General features: G+C 42.4%; 1 protein-coding gene across 1 annotated transcript in view; it reads left to right on the top strand.

Annotated features, from left to right (window-relative positions):
* Window positions 1–19,902, top strand: part of LOC125698021 (uncharacterized) — a 56,406-nt gene that overhangs the window by 1,494 nt on the left and 35,010 nt on the right. The window contains exons 2-6 of the mRNA XM_048955820.1: window positions 881–1,137; window positions 3,406–3,592; window positions 4,294–4,347; window positions 8,349–8,587; window positions 13,511–19,883. The gene's annotated coding sequence lies outside the window, so the exon portion shown is untranslated. The remainder of the gene's footprint in view (window positions 1–880; window positions 1,138–3,405; window positions 3,593–4,293; window positions 4,348–8,348; window positions 8,588–13,510; window positions 19,884–19,902) is intronic.

The raw sequence follows: 19,902 nt of genomic DNA, 5'->3' as shown, positions 1-19,902 counted from the left end.
ATGTATCCTTTAGCTAAACGCTTGAGCCACCACCACCTGAAGAGAGCTTGGCATCAGCAACTCTGCTCCTCCACCAACAGGTTTCTGGTGGCACCAAAAGGTATCATATGTTGAATCCTGATGGCTAACTGTGAGGGAAGCCAATGTCCCTTCACAGAGATGGCCCCGACCTCAGATCCAAAAATAAGTCACCCTCTATCCAGCTTGCCTATGTTTGTGCCATCTCGAGCACAAGCACGGGGGGGCTGTCAGCCTGAGCATGGCAGCAGATCTTCACCGTCACAAAGAAGCACAGAAAGAAAAGCAGTCTGTAAGATAGAGAAGGACACATATCATGCCTTTACTTTGTACTGCAATCTCTCGGTATTTTGTATGTGCTTATTGCTCTGAGTTTGTATCCCTTTCCCACCTGTACTTACACTGTCTTTTTTCTGTGGCTTGTTATTATTTCTATTGAGCAATCTTCAGCCGAACTGGGAGATCTTGCAGTGACTCACTTACTTGAACATTATTGCCTAGTTCTTTACACAAGACAGATTGGATATGAATGAGATCTCTTGTCCTCATGAGCATTGTATTTATTTCACAAGACATTTTCTTCAGAACTCTCCCTGCAATAAATTATGTGGTATATTTATTTTTTCTTCTACCGTGCTATAGCTCTGTGCTTTTTTTGTTGTTTCTCATTTTTCAGACACTGCTTCTTCTATGATCTGCTGTTGTTGTTTTCTATTTTTTCTTCTTACAATCCCTTAACTATATACTTGGGACTCTTTCCCTTGTGCATTTTTAGCATGCTGCATGCATTTGACGTAGTCAAACTGAGAGCTTGAGATAAGTATTTAAAGTAACAAAATGAATTTCCTCTTTTATCTTTCAGACTTTGTGTAATGACTGGGGAAAAAAAAGAAAAAAAAGAAGGAAAAAAGGCAAGCAGGTGAAATGTTTTAAATGAAGCCCAGAACTGTGAAGAAATATACTCTTATGTATCATTTTCTGATCACCATAATGTCAGCTGGGTGAAAGGCTTCAGAATGGTTTACTTCTGAAGAATCACTTGCCTGGATTTCAGCAAATGCCTTTGGGAAGAGCCTGGAACAACACATCTGCTGACACCCCTGTGTAATCAAAGGGAGGGTGAGTATATTTGGGACTGATGACCCTGAAATAGGACTTGGGGCTATCATATGTCTGAGGTATTTATACGAATCCCATCTTGGGACTATATCTCATTGCCAATGTATCCATCAAAACTTCGTTGTGTTCCCTTCCTTCCTAGCACTCCTGCTTGATCTGTCAGTCCCTCTCAGCCTTTTAACTCCCCCATTGCTTGGTGGGGATGTGATAGCTAGACCAGATTAAGCCCAATTCTGAACTTTCTTTGGGAAGGTACTGGAGAAAAACATGGGTTGAACTCAAGCTCCAATGCAGGTCATCCAATGCACGATTTTGAAATCCAGTTACAAACTGAACTTGAGCACTGCTGCTTGGTTCCCTTCCTGTTTGCAAATTAATTATTTGGAAGCCCTGCCAGTCACTACTCAGGGGAGAAGGCTTTTAGCCTGCTTTACTATATCAGCTGTATTTAACTTAGGTAGCATACATGTCATGTAAAGTTAGAACTGACTTTAAGAAGGTACTGATTTTTTTTTTTTTTTTTTAATGTTTTTGTGTAGAAATTCAAGTACCAAATCATCTGCTTCTGAAGGGAGCCTTGAAGGATCTCTTCATTAAAATGCACTGAAGATTTATCTGTGGGACAATGCCTGTCCTGCCTGAGCCTTCGTGTCCAGCACGTGCAGTCAGACAGGAGTACAGAAAAATACAGAAGATCTCAGACCATTCCTCCAAGGCTGGTGCTGTACTGTGCACAACTAAGAACTATTTTACTGGTTCGTGTTTAAAACTAGAACTAAACTTCTTCACCTAGAGTGCAGCACAGAAGTAGGACATGTCATTCAGGGAAGGGGTGGGATTTCTCTCCCTGGTGACTTTCAGGGATCATCTACACAAGACCGTCTCCAAACTGATCTAGTGTTGATGTTAATACTGCCTCAAGCGGAGGTTGGCCTAGAAACCCCCAGAGGTCCTTTTCAAATGGTTTTGGGGTTGTTTTTTTTTTTCCCTATGATTTTACAGTTCTGGTAAGTGTGTTACAGTAAAATAACCAGATGGATTTTTTTGGAAGTATAGAACAGATACCCTGAAGGCAGAAAGCAGTATGGGGAGAGAGAAGACACAGGAAGGGGAAAAAAAAACAAAAAAAGACACTCACTTCTTTCCATTTATGAGTTAGAGAACCAGGACTCCTACAAGGAGTTGAGAAATTTGTCTTGATTTGGAGATGAGAAAAACAAACACTTCTAAGTAGCTTCTCACACTCAGCCTGCCCTCCTCGTGATCCTCGTCCTGTCTGGAGAACGGTAGACAGTGTTTCAAATGTTGGGGTCAGGCTGGTGCCTGCTCTGTCTAATCAGTTCAGTGTACATATCTTTCCAGTAGGGATTAAATATGTCTTGTCGCCTGTGGTTTTATTAAAGGGCAGAGAGGAGGCAAAGGAGCCTTTTACTTCTGACAACATTTCGGCTGCTTGCCTGAAGTATCTGCTGCTGGGGAAGGGGAGGAATGGCCAGACCTTCCTGGTGGAGGGCTGTGTCCACGCTTACTGCCTCTGTGCATGGGGAGAATTCTGTGGGAGAGCAGAAACAGGTTAGAAATGGGATGGTTCGGACAGCACCCAGCATCCTCCTCCATTACCTCAGCCTGGGATGGGAAACTTAATTTCACCCTGGGCACAGGCCAGTCTCCTTTGCTCCCTTTCCCCTGTGTGTTCCTCTTACTGGATTAGGCAAAACCCACTGCTGTCACTGAGACAGATGATTTTTCATGCAAAGTTCTCTCACTCTGCTCAGGGCAGGGCCAGCTCTGGCTCTTCTGCCAGTAGATGTCCCTGCTCACATAGCTTGCTGTCTGCCCTAGGAAACCGGCTTCCAAGATGCTAAGCTTCACATCTTTTCTGATGAGAACTGTTCATATAGAGGTGTGGCTTTTTTTCATTGCCTTTTAGGTTTCTGGCGTAAAGTTTAATCAAAACCTTTGAAGGCTGACACTGAAATTAAAAAGACAGATCATTTTTTAATTGCAATGCATTCTTTCTGTGATCTGTAAGTATTTCCATGTTTGTTTATAAGGGAAGTTGGAGTACAGACCCCAGGGAAAGACGCTTTTCTGTTACTCTGTTCTGTTCTGCCCTTCACTCCTGCTCTGCATCATGCATCCATGTAAGTTCTGTGGTTTAGAGGGCTATACTGTTAATAGGTTGACAATTGGACTGGATGATCTTAGAGGTTTTTTCCAACCTTAATGACTGTGTGATTCCATAGTTTCCTCTTTCTTGCTTTGCAGCATTTTTCCAAGCAGACATTGGTTTGGTGCAGCTTTGAACAAAACAAGAACAAACAAAACCCAACAGTGCTGAATGCTGCACCCTTGCTGCATGGTGGAAGTAACTTGAGTTTACTGAGAGTTCAGCCTTGCAATGCATCTTCTCTAACATGAGACTTGATCAGCTTGCTTTCATAGCCACATATAGGTGAGTTTGGTTGTTTTGCTTAGTGCTTTCTGTTATAGTCTCACAATTATATACTCCTGAAAATTACCATGGGAAAGTTATCCTTAAAAGAGCAAAGAGCACTGCTGCTCTCCACAGAAATAAGGGGATGATAATTGCTATGGAAGAAAAAGAGCTTTGCACAACACTGCCTTCTTCACCCCTTTGCTGTAGGTGCTGGGTTGGGTTTTCCCAGGGCAGGGCAGGATGGCTCTGGCTGTGCTCTCAGATCAGGGCTGCATCTCTCCCTGGCATCCAATTGCTCTGGCTTCAAAAAGATGAACGCTGCAGCCATGAGCGGGGGAACGGCTCATTAACTGATTGGTGGAATAGAAGCACTCACTGATTTCAGAGCATACTTTTCTTGTGCCTTGCCTTTGTCTTCTCCGGCAACTTTCTTTAAAATTTATGTCCCACGTTGTCACATCAGGAGGAAAAAAACATGAGAAATGTTTTGTTATTTCAAATTTATTGCATATTACGTCAGCTGGCATTGTGGACTCACAATATGTAATGCTTCATAAATTATGAAAAATAAATGCTTTATGGGCTTACTACGCACTCTGTTTGAAAATCGTTGAGCTGGGGAGACTCACTGACCCCCGTACAAATTAATGTGCACATTATTTTCATTATTGCAGCTCGTATGGGAAGTTTGAATATCTTTATTTCTTTCTGTAAAGGGAAACGAAAATAGAAGTTGCTTGAATCCTGTTAGCTCTTCTGGCAAGAAGCAGGTATGGTTTCACCCAGCTCGTAACCTATTGCTTCCTTCACAGTCCTTGTTATTCCAGGCCAAAGCTTAAGCTCCAAATCAGAACTGCAGGGACTTAGAATGCTCTTCCGAAGGTCAGATCCTGCAGTTAGGCAAACTAAATCTCCACCTTGGTAGGATTGCATCTACGCAAAGACTGCAGGGTTTGCAGAAATGTAGGAAAGCACAAAGCAGACTCCTACAGCAAAGAAGGCGGAGGGTCAGGGTTCTACTCGATTTCCTTATGTGTGATGGGCAGACTCAACCAGACAGTGCAGCTCAGGGCCTCAACAGCAGCAAAAAAGAGAAATCTCAAGGCACCAACAATGTTAAACCTGATCAGAAAATGGCAGCCTTCAGCTCCAAGCTGCAGGAAATGGATGCAAATGTCCTCATCCGCCTGCACGGGAAAATGTGTTGTCCCATTTTCTGAGGAGCAAAAGTTCACTGCAACATGTGGTGCATGGGAGGCGTGCATGCTTGAGGGGAGAAGGCACCATAATGTTAGGTACAGGGAATGGTGAAGTGCTCTCAGCTGATTTTTTTTTTCTTTTCCCCCTTTGCACCCGACTATTTCTGTGCCTTGCAAAAGGAGGTCAGGGGCAACTCTCCTCCTTTTTAGGCTGTTTTTTGGTATTGCACTGATCCACCACTGTGCTTCTAATAAAGCCATCAAGAGCACAACCAGGAGCTCCCTGTGCAGCTTATGTGATGGAAATCGTTGCTCCAGAGGGCTCCTTAACTTGGGGCTGGATGGATTGAAAACCCTTCCAAGTTATTCTCTCCTAATTCAAGTCAGCTGAGGCATCGAAATGTCGGGCAGATGGACAAGAGCTTTTGCTGGAGCCAGCCAGCTTGCTGCTGCTGCTAGGGCTATTGCAGTCAACACTTAGAGGTTTCATTTTATTTATTTCTGAGCTTTGCAGAAATTAGCCTTTACAGAAGCACATTAAAGGAGACTCCTGAGTGCAAGAGCCCGTGCTCTCAAGTCCCTAACTTTGCAATAAAATGAATTAAACCAAGCCCCCTAATTGTGCCTCCTCCCAATAGTTTTTCTCCTGTCTGTCGAACTCTGCAGTTCTAGAAGGAGATATTCTGTTTAGAAGTTATTGCCCGAACAAGAAGCACAACAGCCATTTGGCCGGGATGGAGTGAAAGTGATTTTCCTGGCAGCCATATATTTTCAAAACGATTCACTCCAACCATGCCAACCCCGGGGACTTTTTGTGATGGGGACAGGCAGGAGAAGAGACCGGATAACCGAATTACGCCCCGAGTTCGTACTTTCTTTTTGTCGGTAAAACGAAAGCGTGCGTTTGCCTCTCGCGTCCAGCGGAGGGCAGTTGAGCTCCACGGGAAGGAACGAAGCGGAATTACACCGCGGGGTGAAACTCCCAAGGAGGCAACGGAGGATGGAAATTAACCGTTCTCTGCCTGCCTGCGTGCAGATCGCTTAGGAATACCTGCAGAATTAAAAAGGAGGGAACTCGGTTTGAACTGCTTTGTTAACGGAGAAGGAGAGATCTAAAAGTTTTGTTCAGCAGTCGAGGAAAAAGTCTTAATTCGTATATATATGTTTCAGAGGGTTCTGTTTCATATGTTAATCAGAATTTCCAGTATGTGGGCATTAATGAGGGAAGTTCCTGATTTTCTGTTGGCTTTCTGACCTCAGCAGTATTTAGGTTTTAATTTGGCACTCATAATTTCAGTGTGAAGAACAATTTTTAAAGGCAAACTTTCTTTTCTTGTTGTCTCAGCTGTAGCAGAAAGAATAAAGGCAGATCTCAGGAGCTGAGCCTATAAGGCAAATCTGGCCAGGGCTGAAACTGGGACCAGTTTGGAAAAGTTCCTGTACAGGAAAACTTTTAAGCAAACATTCCAATCAGAAACAGCCCTTACCATGTTCCTCTTAAAATCTGCTCTCCTCCAGTTTATAGCACGGACCCTTGGGCTACAGCAGTCTAGAAAAATCCGAAATAAAAACCACACTGTTTTCTGGGTCTGATCATGCAGCACTCCTTCAAAACAAAACCCAAGGAATACAAGGTTTAGGCCTTCCTGACACGTTGTTCTTTTGAAAAGAAAACACTCCAGTATGTCTTTATTGCAAATGCATCGTTTTAGGGGCGTTTGCTTTGAATGGAATCACAGGTGGGTGGAAGCAGAAAGCTTTCAAATGTTTGCAACAGCAGTTGCACGTAAACGCTGTGATGGTCAGCACTGCATTATTAGCAGGCTTATTTACTTCTTATATTTGATTTGCTTCTCCTTGCTGGCGTCATGCTGCTGTAGTAGGAGATCAGGCACAAATAAGTGCTTACACTGAAAATTAAGTTTCTGTAAGTAACTATTTTAAAATGGTTGCTTTTATGTTTACTGCTGAAGGATCTCGAGCACTCCTGCCAGAAAGGAAAGTATTTATTATCTCTCTTTTACAGATGAGGAAACTGAGACACTGTGAAATTAAAAGCTTGGGGAAATTAGTACACAGTAAATTACGGTGTGAATTTACTGTGTACGAACCACCCTGCACGAACTCATCAGGCGGACTGGCAAAGAAAAAGGATTAAAGTCCTTTAAATTATCTCGCATTTGCCACGGACAGACAGCTACCATGCTGTCAGCCCCTTTGGAACCCGCAGCGAGCCGTCCGTGAGGCGAATCCCTGGGAGGAGAGGAAGGACAGAGGGATTGCAGGCTGTGTCCAGGGAGCACATGGGTTAAAGCAGTGAATTAGAATGGTGAGGTGGGAAGGTCGTCCCATCTGTCCTGCGAGCCCCACCATACACCTCCTCCAGCCCTTGGGCTGGGTTCGTGTGTGTGCATCCAGGCTGCACGGTGACCTCCTTGCCAAGTCCCCTTCACTCCCATCAGTGCTATTTCTGGTCATGGCTCCAGCAGGGACCTCTGGGCTCGGGAATCTCTGGGAGCGGCCTCCTCACCCCACAGCACGCTGTAGGGCCAATGTTGAAGCATCTTTGGCAGGAGTGTTTCCCATTGTTGCTGACCCCAGCTGGGCAGAGGAGCATAGAGGGAGCTGGGGCGGGAGCTGGTGGGAAGACAATTACTGACAAGTTCGTTCCACTAATAAACAAAGACATAAATGACGACACTGTAAAGAAGAAGCAGGATTCTGTGGAGAAAGCCCTAGAGAGAGACCTAGAGAGAAGAGAGATGTTTAGACGACAGTTTTACATTACACCACTTTGTGAAATATGTGCTATTTTAGCTCCGAGCTGGAGTCCAGTTAGAGCTGCATCAGGACTTAGGAAGCAGAATGTATTTTAATGCCCTGTGAGCAGGAATAGCTGATAACTAGTACATTTAAATGTGAAAAGCAGAACTTTTCTCTGGGGGATGTATTATTTTTTTTCATATGAATTTAGTCGTTGTAGTTTACATTACAGCTCTAGCGCTCCACTGGCAGTCATTTATCTAATGACTTACATCTTTCAGGCTGCAGAAAATGTAGGATAAGAGAGCAAGAGAGAGAAAGGGGTGGTAGAGGGGAAGTTCTTCATAATTTGCATTTCAGGGCTGAACCTAGGATCGTAAATATACAGAAGTTGGAACCTTCCTAACATCCCTCAACTATCCAGTTTGTTTTTTTTTCAGAGCATTATGATATGAAAACATGGGATTAGGGCACTGTATACTTCAATCTCTCTCACTCCCGATCCCTGAAATAAGTGTAAATAGAGCTGGATTTGCTTCTGGTATAGCTGAAATTAAGACAAAAGGGTATGTCTGAGATAATATGGGGATTTTTTTGCCTGTAAAGCGTAATCATAGACAATGCCTATCTGTGCTGGGGAAATGGATTGCACGTAATATGAAAACCATCTTTTATAGAGGCAAACCAGGCTCACTGGGATCTAATGTTGTAAAAGAAGAAGTTTCTCAGGTATAATTAACCTGTGGAATGCCCTACTGTGAGATGCTCTTGAAGTGTTGGCACTAATACCATCTGTCTTCATAACTTAGGACATCGGTGACTTGCTAGCTGAGAGCGAGAAGCAATCTGTAGTGTCCCATGACTCTGCTGGATGAACAGTGTGGTCACAGTGACTTTTGGAGCAGCGGTCACTGCTGGAGTTAAAGGAAGTTTTGGTTCCCAAAACCAGAAAGAGGGAAGTGGAGGAGGGAGCAGCTTGAGAACTATCACAAGAATGTGATAAGGAAGGGAAGAACTACACACGTGAGAGGTGATGCCAAGGAGTAAGGTAGGTTATGGTGGTATTACCCATATTCCTCAGTTCTCAAACAGATTAGAAGTTACTGATTGAGATGGTGGCTGATGCAAAAGGTAGGCAGTTATGTCCTCACTCTTGTGAAACATCAGAGGTATTCAAGCCCCCATCCTTTGAGGGACGTGTCTCATGCACTGGAGTGTAACTGTGGGTTACTGTGTGTGTCTGTGGGGTTGGTGCTGGGAGAAGGGCCACCAGACCGTGGCTAAATTGAGTTGTTTCACGAAAATGTGGAATCTACTTCACTGAACAAAAGCTCATTTGGAGAGAGAGACAAAGGTAGAAATGAGAATGTGGATAAAGAATTGCCAGAGAGATAATCTGAGGATAACAGTGTTTGTAGATGAGCTGGACTTCTGCTTGGTGCTGTGAGGACCTATACAGCAATACATGGTCCAGCAATGCTGGTCATCAGGAACTTTAATACCAAAACCGTGAGAAACGTTTGAACTTCAGATGACTCCAGAATTCAATTGCAGTTTAGCAGGTTTTTAAGGCTGATGCTTTATATATATAAGGCATATATAAATATGCACACAGTCAATATATATATTCACGTGTGTATATATATATATTTTATGTATATGCTTTAGTTTTTTTCTCTTCAGTCAAATAAATTCAGTAGCTTTCACTTAAGCCAGAACTAGGGGAGCCTTTTTGGTAGAGAGAGATTTGATGGAGCCATGCAAAGCATCGAGGAGTCTGCATCAGAGTTCTTCAAAGGTTTCATTCAAGGTCAGCTCATCGTTAACCTGAATATTTGATTTGAAGTCATGCTGCTTTCACATGTCATGCTACCCTGGCACTGGTGAGAGGAGAGACTGGAGGAGGGAACGAGAAAGCAGGGAAGGATTTGGTTATCAAAGCAGAGGACTTAGATTCAAAAGTAATCGACAGAAGGAGATTACTTTGGCTCACAGTTCAGACTGGGGCTCTATCCCAGTAAATAAGCCACCCCCTCGTTCAGACATAAACCCCTATGTGTGCATTACCAGCTTCATGCAGAGACAGGGAGACGGTGCCATCACTTAGCTACCAACCTGGCCAAACCTTGGGTTTTGCTGAAGCCTGACTCAAGGATATTAATAAAAAGAAACGATTTTACCCTTTCTGGTCTCACTTACAGCAGGCTGCTAATAATGCCTTATGAGGCCGCTACACAGTTCAATCAATAGTTTGATTTTTCTGCCCTAGAGCTGTCAGAAACACAAACCCCATGCTTAGCTGGCTGAGTGAGGACCTGACCACAGAGATGGAGGAGAAATTTGGGACAATGGAGCTTTGTGACTAATGGGAAACTTGGGTATGGACCGCTCTTGCTGCTCTTCAGCCTTCTCCCATGGCTGCATCCTGCTGAATCCACCAATGATGCTCAGCACCAGTTATTTATTTCCATGTCACCTATGGAAACGTTCAGGTTTGACAAAGGGGGAAAAAAGCGATTCAGCGTCTTTTGACAGAGGGAGGCTGATTTTCATTCGAGACAGAATGGCTCATTTTTACCTTTTTAGCTCCTGGAAGAGTAAAAAGTGAGAGGTCAAACCTGCATCACCATGACAACCCCTGCAGTGAGGAGTTTGAGCAGATGAAGGGGAGTGATAACAGAGCTGAAGTTTCTCCCTGCTCCTGTCGTGGCTGAGATTTTTGCTTTCCTTCTTTCTTCTCCTTAGGCCTTGTAAGGTGTGGCATTTTGCATTTTGCAAGGGTTAAAGGATGACGTTGGCTGGTTTATAAAGCTGCCAAATGCTTCCTTTGGGGTCAGGCCTTGATACAGCACTGCCTGGTGTTAGCCATATCAACCATGTGAAAAAGAGCATCGTAAGAATGCAGAAGATCAAATATCACCTCACTTGCATTTCCTGCTGTAGTGCAGGTGTATTATGCCAGCAAGTGCACTCGTATTACCAGGTTTGCATCAAAGGAAGCTGTCGTCTCTGCCTTTCCTCACAGAACCTTTGGTGTGTACAAATAAGCTCAGTAAAACAGCCCTTCATTGAGGAGAGAAGGGATTGCACTAATGAAGCAGTCCAACATAGAGTGGGGGCCCAAGGCACTGTGCTCAGGAGGGATTGTGGGTGAAACTGGGAGCTTATTTGAGATGCTGAGCTCATCTCCTAGTTTCCTAGACCAGCACAAGAAGAAATGTGCAAGAGCAGACTGCAGACAGTTGAGGTTACAGCCCTGAGTGAAAATGAGTGAAACTGAAGTGACACAAACAATCCTCCAAATTCCTTTCTACCTAGAAACTGAGCCTAGTCCAATGAGAGGGTGGACACCAAAACAGCAACAACAAAAACAGATTACCCATTTTTCTAATTTTTTTTTTCCTACGTATTTACTAAACCCTGTGTTGCCCCAGGGTGAGAGGCCCTAGACAGGAATGCACTTCCTTTGAGTTGCATATCTAACACCTGCATCAGGCTGTTCTCAAACCCTATCTAGAGCCTCTATATGCGCTTTTGAACACCAAACTTCTTTGGAGTCTTCCTGGGGTTGGAAACATCCTTTTGTTGTACAATGAGTACTCTGGTTGTGGTTGCAACAAACAATGAAAGAGGACAAGGAATGCCAAAGCAGATATTCCAGTGTCAAGGATATTAATTTTGCTGGATGATCTATCTCAGAGTCATGAAACTTCAGTGACATTTATACAGTGATCAGTCAGTTATGCAGAGAAGAGGAATAGTCAGAGTTATCACTAAAGAAATTGTCAATGGATATAAAATCTCCAGCTGAAGCTGTTCTCTGTCCAAAGGATTACGCTCAAGCTTTCTCAGAGGCAATGAATTACCGTGTTTCTGCTTTTTGAAGGGTTTCTCCTATCTTCTTCCAAGTGGTGGACACAGCCCTCATGTCAGGATGGAGCCCATCAACCAAACAGGCAAACTGCAAAGAAAGAGTTTGGCTATGGTCAGCCTACCACAAGATTTGGGACAATAGCTGCATTAACATACCCACTCAGCAGGAAAGCAGAGCTGGGCTATTGGGATCAGCCTGCAGATAAATCAAAGCAAATCTGAGCGATAGTGATATGATGTTGCAATAGTAATTCGCTCCTGATGACGATTTAGAAGAGAGAGCCAGTTCAGAGTTTCACAAGCATACAGCCCTGTGGGACAGTATGAAAGAAAATAATCAGTTTAGATGGAAAGAAAGTGGAGGTTATCAACTGCATAAATAGAAGCCTGGCAGAAAACAGACGAGATAATTTCTGAACAGGCCTTGGATTGTTGTCTGTGTTTAGACAACCGATTTATGAACTGCTGGACACTGGTATATTAATCAGCAAATCTGAAAAATTAGGTTAAATATGAAACCCCTCTACGCAAGTGCATTGCAACAACACTGATTTAAACAAGATGTTAGAGCATGACAGAAAGTGCAATTTCATCCTGACAATGATGAGCCAGAAACCTCAGCTTTCCTCTTCCCGTGGTGTGACTGGGCTCTCTTCACTCAAATTTGAGCATTCGTTATGATCTTGGAGAGGGGCAGAGCTCCCGTCTGCTGGTGCAGCTCCAGCAAAACTCTTTTGGGGAGCTCATTCTCTGTGGACAAAGTAATGCATGCCAATCACCTTGGCACCAGATCACTTGGATGCTTTAATTACATTTATTTTATTTTTATTCCTCACCGCAACTCTGCTTAGACGCATTCAGCCATAGTGGAGTCAGTGAAATCTGATGCTGGTTTGATTTTACTAACAGCTCTTTGAAAATCAGCATATTTCTGCGTGGAAATGTTCTGCAAACAACTTGCAATGATCTCCGCCTTTTCTCACCCCTCCATCCCCCAAAGAAAAGGAGAGAAACTAAATTATAGAGCTTCATTTTACACTTTACTTGGATAATGTTTGAACATAAAGTGATACGTGACGGCTGTGTTTTCTTTGAAATTGTATATTTAACATTGTAGATGATGTAGGTGGAGCTCATGAACTTTGAAAGATTTTAAGAAAAGAGCTTTCCTATGGTACTAGAGTACTTGGTCACAAAGAAAACCAGCCCAGGAAAGGCCAAGGGACCTAGTAAAGAAAGTGTGAAATACCATATTCAAAATGGAATTAGCTTAAGCTCTAGAGAAGAAAACCACAAGCAACACATTTCTTTCTTCAGAGCTACTCACGCATACCCTTCATCCATAAAAGTGCTGGCATGGCAAGCAAATATTGCTGTCCAGAGGTTAAAGTTCAAATGCATCACTTGAGTCAATGAGGAGTTCCACCAGGGCAGGATGAGCCATTTCCTTTGGGAGTGGTGAGGTGGGGTGGGGTGGGGTGGGGAGAGATGTGGGTGTGTGGTGTCGGATGTAGACACAGCCCTTGTACAGCAATTACCATGAAGTTTAAATAAATACAATAGCCTAATTTTGCATGGAAGTACACTTTAATTAAGTTGCTGCAGAACAATGAGCTGTTTCCATAAGAGCTGTGAAAATCATCACAAGGGACTGTCCAGAGGAAGAGAGAAACAAACAAGAGAAGCTCTCTTTGTATAGAAAATATGCACAGGAAGTATGTTGAAAAGCTGCTCCCAGTTAATTTGCTTAGGAAGAATTAATAACAAACTCGAGCCTTTTGCTCTGTTTTCACTCCCTATCCCAAAGTCTCATTGTGCTTACCAGGCTGAGGGAGATGCAGCTCGTTTGCAGAGTAATGCCAGAGCATTGCAGCATACTGGGTGTAATGCACACCAATGAGTTTAGCCAGGTTGAGATGAGTTGCTTCTGGGCTGGAAAACCACATGTAAGGTAAATGCTAGATGTATGAGGAAAAAAAACCCATCCTTCTAAAGAGTTTGCGATGCATTCCTCCTGTCAGTATGGTCAGATGTAGGGTGCTAGGAGTACATCACATTTTCCATTCCTTTCTTTAATTCTTCTAATTTCTTTCATTAGATCTGAGTTCCTATTGTACTGGAATTGCTGCATGAAAACAAATTTGCCTGAGTATTTTTACCAAACCCTGAAAGCTTGAGCACAGACAAACACAGGTAAGGTTCAGCCTTTGTTCGCCACAGTATTGTCTTCCTGAGACCAGAATGCCCAATGAAGGACAGCTAGCAGCTAGCAGTCCCATCAGATATGTTATAGCTTGGGATGACTTTGGGCTCAATAACACCTACAGAACCTGTTGAAATGTTTCCTAAATCCTAGCCAGATGTAAACCCTCCCATAACAAGGGTAACAGAGCAGCCTGATGTTTCCAGAGCGTGATTTTGCCTTGAAGCCTTGGTGAGTAATGGGTATAAATTACCAATGGTCTACTTATTTTTTGTTTTACCTCATGATATATGATTGGCTATTCTGCCAACCGATAGCTTGCAGCTATGCAAGCCTCAGACAGACAGGCTAAATCTAGGGAAGCACAAAATGACTTGATGCTCGTCTTATATCTAGATTGTAAAGGCTTAGGCCAGGAACCGCCTCTGTTTGCCTTTATGGTTTTTTGTGTGTGTGCGTAGCTAGGTAACATAGCTTGGCCAACTCCATGACGGTTGTCTTGGGCATGGCTGCACTGCAACCAGAAAGTCATTACCAGCAACCAGCCCTCAGTGCATGCAAGTTTCTCATGCTTGTTTGAGAGGTGAAGCACTTGTGAAGGTTTAATCGAAATCTGAATACATGTGACTGAAATTGGCTCTCTGTGATTATTTATACAAGTAAATCTGCTTCTCAGAAGTTCTCAGAAATCAAATGCCAGCCTTGTCTGATCATTTTTTTAAAGGAGTAAATATTTGTTGAAAAATTCTTTGCTATATTAATTTTGCTCTGCTGCCCTGATAGGGATGAGGAGGGACTCCTGGTGTGCATCAATCAGCCTTCAGTGAAGTGGGACCAAAATAGCTGATTACTTGGTCCATAACACAATCCTCTGAACGAAACCCAGACCTTTCAGGTGTCCCAGAAAAAATCTTAAAGTATCTCATTTTCCTTCATACATCTGTATAGCCAGCTAAAATATTCCAGGAAATGTTCCTCATTTCAACACTAGGTACGTCAGGTAAAGGTATTTTAAGCAGGAGGTAGTTTAAGCAGAGTGAGACATATTTCCGTGTTTTCCTAACCCCGCTTGAAAGCACGTCTGCCAGTAAGTGGTTTGCAACTTGACAGTCGGCCACGGCTATTTTTTCATTGCTGTATAATGTCTATAATGTTCTCATTCCCTGTTGCTGACCTTTTTTTTTTTTTCTTTCACTTTCTCTCTTTTTTTTTCCCTCTTTTTGTGGTAACCCTTTTACCTTCTTTTCCCCTGCTTAGACCCATTAGCAGGATGTTGTGCAATATGGTGCTTGTCATCTGTTTCAAAGACACAGTGATGAGATACAGGTATGCCAGATGGATAAACCTAGTGTGACTAATTATTGTGTATTTGCCTTTAATTATTATCATTTATTACCAGAGAAAAGACAATAGAGGTTCTCAGACTCAGAAGGGAATGTCGGCAGAAGGGGATTGTTTTCTTTTTTTTTATTACAAGAGAGTGGTACATCAGCAAGAAAAGTTTTCTTCCTGAGGAGAAACGTAAGTAAACGTTGAGATGAGAAGTCAACATGACCCATGCAGGGCTTTCCTTTCCCTGACATACTTGAGAATCAGTTATCTCAGAGGTAACAGTTTATTTGTGATTATAGATCAACTTTTCCTTTGCTTGAATGTATTAATGAGTATGTGGATATCCTTCAGTCATCTGCACGGGTATTTTCCCTGAGAGAAATGAAATCTGTAAGTCACTAAGTTGTAATTTTTAAATAAATAAAGCCCAGGTTAGCAAATATCATTGAAGATTTCAGTGCCATCAGGCTGAGCCTCCCAGTCTTTGAATTGAATTTGCCTCCATATTTGACGCAAACATATAGGATCTCTCTGGTGTTTGGCATGTGTGTAGACATTTCTCTTTCGGTTATTATAACCTTATTATCACTAAGAATCCTTCAAAACGCATATAAAACGTTTCAAAATAAAGAGGACATCTCTGTTGCATCTATGTTAGTCTAGGCCACTTTGCTCAGCTCAGGATCTACAGCCAGGCATTCTGGGCTACTTTGAGAATCAGAATCATGAATGTCTTTGGTTGGAAGGGACCTTAAAGCTCCCTCAGTTCCAACCCCTGCCGTGGTTGTCCCCCACCAGATCAGGCTGCCCAGGGCCCCATCCAATCTGGCCTTGAACAGGATGGGGCACCCACAACTGCTCTGGGCAACCTGAACTAAAGGTTGATATCATTAGGAAAACTTTTGGAAATGTTAATAATATAGCACCCAAAGCTGCTTTTATTTTGCAGTTGAATCTGCTATTATTTACTAGCACAGGCAAGATTATGATGGCTCGTAACTTTGATCTTCTTGCTTATGGGGCACAGCACTTTAATTTGGGAGCAGCCATACTGATTTGGTAAATAGATTGAGGAAGAGCTTCAGACGTGCGCTTTAAAATTCATGAAGATCTGATACAGTATGTCTTAGACTGATATTTTTGCATATTGACTCTGTGGCTAAATCGCATCATAACCTAGAGGACCAGTGATCACCTTGATCTATCACAGATAGTACAAGGCATAATCAATGTTGCTAGTCTGCTGAAATATTTCTATATATAGTATTTGTCAGAAGAATACATACAAAGCTACTAAAAGAAACAAAGTCCGTACATGGACGATTTACAAACAGGAGAAAGGGCTAAATTTGCCACTGTTTGCCCTGAATAGCTTACCCGGATTACAGGCCAATTTTGTTTTGGACAGAAATATTTTCCATTGCAGAGTCTGCTAAAGTCAACAGAGTGCTGTTCCTTTGGCTGCAGGATGGACTGAAGGCTGGGTTGTATTTTGGGATTGGCAGCTCTGTCCATCTCCCTTTAACCCATCTGACCACAGTTTGACTGGGACTTGACTAAGCACTTAATTCTGTGATTGCCTTGACTGTGGGCTCCTGCTCCTAAACCTATTGCAATATTGTTAATATATAGCAATAAAAAGCTGCCCTTGATAACCAAAAAATATTGTATTAAATTGATAGACCGGGTATTAAAAATGCAGAACCAGCCTAATGAAATAACTTGCCTTTGGTTGCAAGAACCTTCATCATAAGAAGATTTAAGACTAATCTGACTTGGAGCTGCTTCATTCCAATTATTTTTCAGGAATTTTGGGGGCTTTATTTTTCTTTTCAACATCATTATTCAGTCTTGACAGTTCTTATTTTGTTAATTTTTTTTGCATATTGAGTAAATGAGAAATCAGTTCACAACCATTCTTAAGGAGAAATGAAATGCCCAGTAATCCAATTTTGATCAAAATGCATCTTTGCTTTTCAGAGACCGACCAGCCTGTGCAGTTATCTCCACATGCATAGAGTTGATAATAAAGCAAAGTAAAGCTCACATTCTTTTCCCATTGAGAGAAAATCTCACTTGGTGGGAACGGGGCATTGTTCAGCTGGAGAACAATGTGCTGTTCCCCCAGCGTGTAGCAAAGCAGAGAATGACAAGATGATTTCTCCCTGTGCTTCTACTTTTGTTTCTCAAATGTTTACAGGCCCAGAGTAAGCCTTTTCTTCACCCTAGCTGGGTGGTTCTCTTTCCTGCAAACCTTTCTTTCTGTCTCTCCTGATGCCTTGTGTTTGCAGAAGATAGCTTGCTACTGCAGCGCTTTTCCCAAAAGCAACCTTGAGAAGAAGAGACAGACCCAGCTGTCTTCACAGACCTGTTCTAAAGCTCCTCCGCCTTCCGCTTCAGCATCCATTGCCACTTGGTTTTGCAAAAAAAACCACAAAACAACAAACACAGAAGAAGCCAAAATGCATCACAAAAATACAATCCCTTTCCAAAGAGTGTCTGCACAAACAAGCTCTGTGTGTCTCACATGGTGCATAGAAGTATTCCCATAATTCATTGGTTTGGGTTTATTTTGGAACTGTGCTGGCTTCAGTGATTCCAGCTTAGTCCCTAACTGGTTTTTATTCACCTTTGCCCTTTAGAACTTATACCTAAAGGAGCCACTGCATTTCTCTTGTGCAACATCAGCAAAATCGGTGGTTTTGAAAAGTTTTCTAGCAATCAAGCAAAGCTGCTCCACTTCTGTGAATGTCTTTCTTCCTTTCTACCACCCGTTTCCTCACCAACTCCTCCTAACTACTGAACAGAAAAAGAGGAGTTTTCTCCTGTTCATTTTTCTCTGCCATCAGTTCACTTCTCCACTTTTTCAGAGTTCCTGAGTGTGTTTCTGAGCCTTCTGACTTCAATGGCTGTGTACTGATGTTTATTCAGATGAATAAGCGGTGGAGAGAGAAAAACTAAATGGTTTGAGGACTCTTTGTGAAATATATGAGTAGGTATTGGATGAAGGTGTTGGATGAGTATGGATAAACACGTATATGAACAAAGGTATTGGATGATAGGTGTACGAATGGAACCAGATGCACTGTATCTGGGCATTATCTTCCATTAGGGTCTCAAAGCATTTTGATACCCTTCAGAATTGTTTTTAGATTCTTCCACCTGGACTGTGGCACAACTGGATTTATGCTGCTTAATGGGCTGATTCCAAGGTTGAAAGTAGACTTTGGATTTCCAAGCTTCCCATTAATTCCTCAGTATTTTATCTGTATTTTAAAGGGCTCTAGCAGCTAAGAAAAATAATGGCCACTGTCCATTAGTTCAAGAGAAAGCAATGCAAAGGGCATTTTTCCAGAACGAGGCAGAGTATTGAACAGTTTTATCAAATGGCAGAGCTTATTTCCCAGGTACCTGTCAGTGTATCATCACCCATCTGTTTAAACCACTTGGGATTCTGAGTCCACAGGATCTTGTGAAGAAGGTTGTAACAGAGCAATGCACTCCTGTGTGCTCCTAAAGAAAGTTGGCCACACACCTGAGTCTGGGTTGTCACATGAAGCAAGTATTAGATGTGAGAATCATCATGAACATAGATGTTCAGTAATCATCTTGACGTTATAAGCAGCAGCCAATTGTTTCCTAAAGAGAAAGAAGGGAAGATGAGAGAGATAACAAATCACTGTGGGATATTACGAAAAGGATCTCTTCCTAGACCAACAGTAAATGGCTTCTTTTCCGTGGCACTAGGAAACAACCATGTTTATAACTAAAAAACCTGAACTTTTCAAATGTATTCTGTTGCCTTTCCAAGTTACCTTTATTTTCGTTTACCCATCACTTGTTACTGTCTTATTTGTATCTATTCTTTTCAAGACAACTTGTGGTTTCTTGACTCTTCACCCTTTCTGTTTTCTTCACCATCTAACCTTAGAGCATTCCTCTTTTTTCTCTCTGAAAATCTGCCTGCTGCTATTTTCCATGAATCCATCTGCATTGAATTATTTATAGTTACAATAAAGTCTGCTTTTGTCTAATGTTTATTTTCTTTAATAAAAAGAAACGTGGGGAAAATGTTCCAAAGAACCGAAAAAGGACTTGACTTTTCCTGGACACTAGGCAACGGTAGCCAAAAAGCACAAAACAAGCCATAGGATGTTTGTAAGATGATTTCTAAAAATAATAATACTTAGAACTTTGGTTTCTAATGCACTTTTTTTGCATTCATTATATTTCCCAAATCTGGGCCTCAATTATAATGTTGTCATGTCACCCTAAAGGCTGCAGTAAGCAAGGAACTACTGTAGAGGCAACCAGGAGCAATAAGCAGATGGATACAGCTGATAGAGGCCAGGCTTCTTCTTCTTCTCCTTGTCTTAAGTGTTTTATATAGGTCATGGAACTCTCTTATGCTGGTCATTCCTGGCCAGTGGGTTTATCTTGTGTCTGGTAGAAATTAATGCAAACAATGTATCTTACCTGATGAGTCATTGCTAGTTCTTTCTTATTTTTTACTGCTTGTTTGAATTGAGTTTTTATTATGATTTAAAGGCTTTTCCCATCTTCTTTTCCTGTGGAGGGTTTATGTTGCTCATATGCCTTGTTTTCTCTTCAATTATGTAAGTCATGCAAGCATTTCCCCTTGAACACTTTCCAGCACCCCCTACCCCATACCTCACCCCTCCGTGTTGTCCTCCTCATTTACTCAGCTCCATTCTGTTCTGTGTTTCCTGCACTGCCTACAGTAATTGCACTTAGCGTGGATGCTATGGGGGAGGGAATATGGAAGGCAAGAAGGTTAAGGAAGGACTTCTGTGGAATCTGCATGAGCTGAAACACGACAAAGGCTGAAGTGATAAAATAAGTGACAGGAGGAATAGAAGAGAGGAGCAAGTTAAAGTCCAGGTCCTGAGTGATAAGAGACACCCTCAGCATGGAGGTATGTTGGATCTTGTTCC

This window comes from Lagopus muta, chromosome 10 (assembly GCF_023343835.1).
Source record: "Lagopus muta isolate bLagMut1 chromosome 10, bLagMut1 primary, whole genome shotgun sequence".
In the NCBI taxonomy this organism is placed as follows: domain Eukaryota; kingdom Metazoa; phylum Chordata; class Aves; order Galliformes; family Phasianidae; genus Lagopus; species Lagopus muta.
Note: the sequence above shows the minus strand (reverse complement) of the source record. Positions and strands in the feature narration are given on the sequence as shown.